The sequence below is a fragment of the Suricata suricatta genome, chromosome 5 (genome assembly GCF_006229205.1).
Source record: "Suricata suricatta isolate VVHF042 chromosome 5, meerkat_22Aug2017_6uvM2_HiC, whole genome shotgun sequence".
In the NCBI taxonomy this organism is placed as follows: domain Eukaryota; kingdom Metazoa; phylum Chordata; class Mammalia; order Carnivora; family Herpestidae; genus Suricata; species Suricata suricatta.
This window is the reverse complement of record NC_043704.1, coordinates 119,711,072-119,718,851: the sequence shown is the minus strand read 5'-3', so window position 1 is coordinate 119,718,851 and position 7,780 is coordinate 119,711,072.

Genomic DNA, 7,780 nt, shown 5'->3' with positions numbered 1-7,780 from the left:
ATTTTACATGTTAATTTTGTAGCCCGACTGACCAGTTAAGCCTTTTTCAGTACAGCTACAGATATTAATATGACTAGAGTATTATTTCTCCAATTTCAGTGATAAACAATTGGAGAACTTAATACTGCTATTAAGCCTATTTGAGGGTCTTCTAGGCTATAGCAGAATTAGGTTTTTGTGAAAGATGTGAGTGATTCCTCTGTCTAGGACCCCTAAAAATGCATGCTTCCATTTCTGTGAGTCTTCAGGAAGCTTTCTGAAACAGATTTAGCAGCCCAGGCTAGTGTGGGTGGACCCCAGTGTGCTTAAACACAGCCACAAGTACGGAGCAGAAAACAGGGCTTACATTGCCGTTCTGGCTTTGATAGTGGCCAGAGGTCTGGCCTGGGCCCCAGTTAGCTCCCGGTGCTCACGACCACTGAACTAAATGTCGGGACTGTACCCCTCCATGGGGCCTGCCCTGTAGCCATCTCATGAATACTACTACTTCTGCTTGAGAGCAAGCAGCTGAATTCAGAGTGTCTGGTCAGGCCGTCCTGGCCTCCGAAGCCCATCTGCCAGCTGAGACTGGCCTTGATGTGAGGAGCAGGTATCCGAAGGGTCAGCTTGGCTCTCCCCAGAGTTGCAGAGCCCTTCAGCGGGGGGGGGGGGGGGGGGGGGGGGGGGGGGGGGGGGGGGGGGGGGGGGGGGGGGGGGGGGGGGGGGGGGGTGGCCTGAGGCCTGGCTTCGGGATGCCTGTGAGTAGTAAATGTTCCATTTTGCCATCAGTGCCCCACAAGCATGCATCAATCTAAACGCTCTCAAGAAGTTCCTTTTGCCCCTAAAACAAATGAGGAAGCAGGCTGGAATGGAGTGGAGGGTGAAGTCACTTTTCCAAAAGAAGAGCCAAAGCCTAGAGTCTAACCCAAGTGTGTGTGACCCCAGTCAACTTCACAGTGCGTGTGCTGTGTGACACACCATGAAAAAGTCGTTTCCTAGACTAATTAATCCTCCCAATAGCCCTACAAGATACCGTATTTTCTGGTGAATACCGATGAGTACCAAAACATAGTGAGGTTACAACTGTTAAAAATTTAAATCTAAATGATCAGGAAACTATTCCAACTGTGCCTCTAACCATCTGTGGTTGCTATTTTTCTTCTGAAAAAACTACTTATATAATATAAAACTAATCTTTGCCATGATGTTATATTATACTCAGCCATTATGGGATGGCATCAAACATAATGTTTAGCCTTCAGGGCCCAGTCTTCCATCTGTGACAGAGACAGGGTAGTTTGGGGATGTGTTTTAATAGGGATACCAGCTGTCCTGGTTTGCCTGGGATTAAGGAGTTTCCCAGGATGCGGGACTGTTCATTGCTAAAATTGAGCACACTCCAGGCTGGTCACCCCAGGGCTACATGACACACAGATTAGGTAGGACCGTCATTCCAGTTTATAGAAACAGGTAAGTCTGATGGAGTGACTCATCTGAGGTTTCCCATGATATGCAGCAGAGGTGGGACTCCCAAGTTCTTGTCCATTTAACTCGAAGAACCATGTTCTTAAGCAGGATATGACAGTGCCTCTCAAAACCATTTAGGACTGTTTGGTTACATGCCACAAGAAACCTGAACACAATGGTGAAGCAAATAAAGGCTTTCATTTCCCCCAGTGGCCCTAGCATGTCATCAGAAACCCAGACTGCTGTTTACATCTTACTGGCTAGAACAGGGTCCCTTGGTCCACCTACATTGCAAAGGAATCTAGGGAAGTGAATATTTTCATCAGGCACATTGCTGTCTCACATCAAGCACCTCTTTTTTTTTTAATGTTTATTTTTGAGAGAAACAAAGCATGAGCGGGAAAGGGGCACAGAGAGAGGGAGACACAGAAATCTGAACAGGCTCCAGGCTCCAGGCTCTAGGCTGTCAGCACAGAGCCTGATATGGGGCTTGAACTCATGAACCGTGAGATCATGACCTGAGCTGAAGTCAGATACTTAACCGACTGAGCCACCCAGGCGCCCCCAGGCACCTCTTAATAAGGAAGAATGGGGAGTGGATATTGGGCAGAGGACTCCAAGCAATTACCACATTCCCCGAAGCCACCACTGGGCCTGAGGATGTGCTCCACCACGCAGACTCCCCTTCAGGACTCCTCCCCAGCAGCTGCCAGTGTCTCCTTCCTGGGACAGCCATATCCAATGAGGCAGGGCAGGGATCGAAACCCCTGGGGACAACCCTGAAAGACCATCCCTGTTTCAGTGCTCCCCACGGCATCAGCTGGGGCCTGGTGACTGCATCACAGCCCCCGTCCCCCTCATCTGCTGCCTTCCCTTCCTCCACAGCATTGGCCCCAAGAACATTCCCTGGTAAACTTCCCGCTGCCTATCTGTCTCAGAGTCTGCTCCTGGGAACCTACCCGCAACAGAAGGCAAGCAAAGCCTAAGGCCTCCGCTAGTCTGGGTGGTAAAACTGGGGTCATTTACTTGAAAGGGATAATATATCTATTGATCACAAATTTCTTCTATCACTGCCTTTGAGGGGCTTACTTTAGTGTGGAAGGTAAGTAAGTGCACAAGAAGCAATAGGAGAAACTTGATCTTGAACAGCCCAAAGCTGATTATGAGAGCTGTTCTACTGAGACTTCTCATTTATTGAACACGTACCAGGGGCGGGACACTAACACAGCCGTCATGTCTCACAGGATGCGTGAACATTTATTATCTTCATTTTACAGGTAAGGAGACTGAGGCCCAGAGGTGGACCTCTGCCCAGGATGCCACAGTCCATAGGAAGAGGCAGATTCAGGACTGGAGCATGGGTTTTCCCAGACGACAGAGCTCTTCCAGCTCCCTTGGCACACCGCCTCCCCTGCCCCCTTACTGCACTGCCCTCCCACAAGTGCATGAGCAAAACCTGAAACCAGTCGTACAGCGGAGTCAACGTCAGTCCAGGGAATGATCTCTATTACATTCGAGATTCTAGCTCCCTCCATTTCTCTTCCCATTTTTTTTTCTAATGTAGCATTTCTAAGAAAGTAAGATCTTCTTCTAATGGGTTGTTTTAGCCTGAGTTTTGAGAGCAGTCTGAGGGGAAAAAAAACCAAACAAGCCCTTAATTGTAGGTGTTTATGAGAGAATGTTGTCCCAAGGACAGGAGCAAAGGACAGGGAAGATGACAAAGGGAAGAGGAAAGCTGTAGCAGAGATGCATTGCCGAGCTGACACGGTCACTGGTGGCTCCAGCCCACGCGACCTCCTGGCAGAACTGAGACACATCTGAACCATTCACCTGGGGGAAGACCAGAGGGACCCGGATCCCTCGCTCCCAACCTCGGCGGTCCGCCCTGCGCAGCTGGGTCGGACACGCAGGAGTGCAGCAGGTTCTCCCGGGCACCTTGGCATCCGAGAAGCCCTGGGACAGAAGGCAAGAGCATGAGATGCTGTCAGGTCAAGGCCTGCATGGGCTCGGTCGCCACAACAGTGGGTGTACAAAGACACAAGGCCGAGGGAGGATCGGGAGCTGTGTTCAATGGGAGGAGGAGCCAGCGTGCACGGAGCACTTCAAGGTCCCAGGGCAATGCTGTGCTCTGTAAGCAAAGCCTTGTTTCTGCCTCATGGCAATCCTGTGGCTCTGAAATCTTCCTTATCGTCTCCCATTTATAAGCTGGAGAAACTGAGAGGAGAGATCACCCTCGGAGGCCTCCCAGCAGAGAAGTGGCAGACTTGGGAGTCAAAGCAGCTGACTCCCGAGCCCTGGCTCGTCATCACTCCACCATCACAGTCAACATTCCTCATGGCCCCACATGAATGGGTGAGGGCTTACTAATACATGCTAAATCCACACTCGATATTTCTCTCTGGCCTATGGACTATACACTCACGTGAGCACAAATCAAGCCATGCCCCTCCTTGTTAAAACTCCGTGGTCCTCCTCTACCTTGTAGAGAAAATCCAAGCTCCCTAAGGTGACTCACAAGGCCCAAGGGGCCACAGACTGCTGGTGTTGACACATTTCTTGCACGCCTGGGAGAGAGGAAAAGGGCCAACGCCACCATGTAGGATGCCGGGTTTGCAGAATCTCCAAAGGGAACCATCCTGTCCAGAGCCCCTCAGCAAATCTTCCTCAGGACCTAGCAACCTCCCAGTCTTTCACTTTCTTCTGCTTCCCCGTTTGTGTCTGAAGTAGGATATCCCAAAAAAGGAAAGAGCTGTGGAACAACACAGGCTGAGTTCAAAACCAGTTCTACATCACTTCTTACCTCAGACTTCCCATCTGTAAACTGGGGGTGATACCTCCGGTGAGAGAGTACAGAAAGCACCAGGCACATGGACACCTCCATAATCACTACTGTCCCCTAGTTATTCTTTCTTTTAACTGCTCTGACGCAATGAAACCAGCGGGAGCCGGAATATGTTCCTGCCCATGAAGCCAGCCCATCTGGAGGCATAACATCCTGCTCGAGGTGTAATTGAGCCATACAACTACCTGGGCTCCTGACTTCCCTTTGGTGGTGAAACAACTCGAATCTTCTGAGTCCTGCCTTTATGCCCAATGCCATGTTTAACACCTACGTTAACATCTCAGCTATTCCCAAAGGGAAATTAAGCTCAGAACTCATCCTTTCGCCACGTTTCCTTCATTATCTATATCTAACCTCCCTCTTTGTGCATTAGAGTCACTGCCCATTGCAAAAGGAACAGCCGACCAGATTCTAGCAAAGGAATTGGACTCATCAGCTTTAGGTCAATTGGTCTAGCCCCTCCTTGGCCTCGAGAGAAGCAGGTGCTCACAGAAGCAGCCCAGAAAGTGGCATGCACCTCGACAGAAGATAGATTCTGCCCTCAGTGCTTCATCTTTAGGGAGTTGCTACCCTCCATGCCTTGGGAGAGACAGGTAAGATGCTCCTCCATTCTCCCTCCTGCCCCATGGCTGGTATACTCCTGGCAGTGGTGCCTGGAATTGGCAAGTCCTTCTGGTCAGTAGCTGGCTGGCTTCTTCCTAGTTCGGGAGTCAAGCATGTCTTGGTTAAGCACTTCCTAGGTGAGAAATCCTTTCGGGAGCCTTTCTTCAAGCTGGCCAGAGACTGGGCTGCTCCAAGCCTGAAATTTAGCTCTGGAGGGTGCGGTAGTGAAGGGGCGCCACACTGCCATCTAGTGTCAACTCTGCCTGGCCCTTGTTCTACAGTTTCTCCTTTTTCCCAGCAAACAAGCTCCCTCTGGTGGCCTAGGAGTCACCTCATCTCTCCACTTGCCTATACAGTAGCCCACACTTATCTTTGAGGGATACATTCCAAGACCCCCAGTGGACGCCTAAAACCGCAAATAATGAACCCTATATAGGTGATGTTTTTTCCTATACATACATGCATATCATGAAGTTTAATTTATAAAATAGGCATAGTAAGACATTAGTAACAAAATAGAAAAATTATAACAATATACTGTAATAAAAGTCCTGTGAATGTGGTCTCTCTTTCCCTCCCTCAAAATACTGTACTACACTCACTCTCCTTTCTATGATGATGTGAAATGACCCACTGCCTTCATGATGAGATGAGGCACTGTGATGTAGCATTAGGCTACTACTGATCTGAGGATAACTCAGAAGGAGGATCATCTGCTTCTGGACCACATTTGACCTTTGGCTGAAACCATGGAAAGCGTATTTTCTTCAGGATGTAGCAAGTAGAAACACACTCTGTTTTCAGATGGTTTCACCCCAGCTGCCCTTTTGGCCCACTGGTGACCCAGCTGTTAAGCATTCTCAAGAACTGGCTCCCTGATGAATGGACTGATCATTATATTGACCTTCAACTGATGAATCCTGAAGGACTACCATGCATCTGAAAAGTTAACACTAAGTGACTGGCCAGTGGGCTGATTAAGTTTCTAAACCACAAATCATTTGATTGGCTTTTTAACTGACCTTCTAACACTAAATAACTAAATATCTGATAAGCTTGAACTGCCGGCCTGCTGACTCTACCACTAACCAGCTGAATGACTGACTGCCCATCAGAGGACCTGCAGACTGACATCCTGGGTACATAACTAAGGGTAACAGAAGGATGGAAAGACAGGCTGCCCCATCCTCATGGCCTGAGGCTTGATGAGGCCCATACATCATCCTCTGGGGACTTGGGGCCCTACTCTTCCCCCTCTAGCACTACAGAAAGGGCAACCAGGAAACTGATCCTCGGATCTACTGAAGTTCTTAATCAGGGACCAAAATATGGGTTCTGATTTTGTTTTCAAAATCGTGTGGTTTTACAGCTATGCTTATCTGGGAAAAGTGTTCACAGCTTTCACTGGATTCTTAAAAGAGTCCAGCAGACACAGATTCAGAACTACTGCTCTGGAAAAGCCCTCAGGAAACGTTCAGACAAGCAAAAACCTTACCAGAATTTAAACCCCATTTATCCCTCCCATTAGGCCAGCAATACGAAGGTAACTAGGAAGAGCCAAAGTCATAATGGACATGGATGTAGGAGGAAGGATAAAGGCTGAGCTTTGTGTGAAGTTTCCAGCGAGAGGCCCAAAGAAATCAACATGTGTTCTTTTGGCCTGGAGGCCACACAGCCCAAGATAGCAGGACAACCTCAGCTCTGGGAGAGGCTCTTTGAACTGAGATAGATACATTTATCAGGGCCCTTATCTGGAGCCTGGAGTATGTATAAGTATACAATCATGAGTCACTATATGGCTGTGTGTATTTACACAGCAGTGTGCTCACAAGGGTGGGTATAACAGCTGTAGGGCTATGGGAATGAATGTCCTTTTGGGTCAAAGTGTGCATCTAAATAGTTTTGTGAATAGATTTACACAAAGGAGGACCCTACAGTGTTTTTTGGAGTTGAGACGGATTAGGAGCAAGAATTTCATAAGGCGAGATCATCTGCAGACATGCCAGCAGCCCACATCAGAATCTAGGAATCCTTAACTCTTTCCTCCCCCTGAGCTCTTCTCATCCATTCAGTCCACACTGCCACTATCACCACTGGTTATTATCATATCTCCCTGGACTACAGCGCGGCCCTCAATGCCCTCCCCTGGGGACCCTTCCCAACTACAACCACAGTGACCTTAATAAAATGAAATTAGGGTCGCAGTGCACCCCTGTCTGAAAGGGAGAACAGCTTTAAACTCTCAGGGGATGTCGCCATCTCCTCAGTAACTGGAAGGCCCTTTTAAGGTCGTTGCCCTGCTCGTTGGGGTCTCTGAGCTCTCGAGGCCCCAGAATTTGGACACAGGGCCCCTCTGCCTGGTCCTAAGCCACACCCCCAAGGTTTTAGCGCTGCTGCCTCTTCCTGCAGGCTGTGGGGCGCTGTCCCTACATCTAACATCTCGGCGATATCATAAGTCGCTGTAATTGCCTAATTGCAATTTGTAATTATAACTGACAGAGAACCCAAGTCCGTTCTAACCCGGGACCTCTCCCCATGGCACAAGGAGCCAGCGCGACACTGGCGTACACGACTTTCCCGTGCTGAAGAACCAGCGGCCGCAAAGTGAAAACGGAAATGTGCGTGCGCAAAGCGAACATTAGGTACTACGACTCCCAGAATCCTTCTGACCAAGAATCCATTTCCCAGAAAGGCCCTCGGGGTCCCCACCCCGGAAATACGCTCTTCTGCGAAAGCAAAAGGTGGGACCAGGCTGGCAGTGGAGAAGGTTTCTGAATGGGTAGAACGGAGCGAAGTTTGTAGAGTGTTTGCCTCCAGAGGTCGTTCGTGAGTCAGAGAAACCCGGACTTTGGAGGGAAAAGACGTGGCCACGGTCCTTCCGCGCTTCTC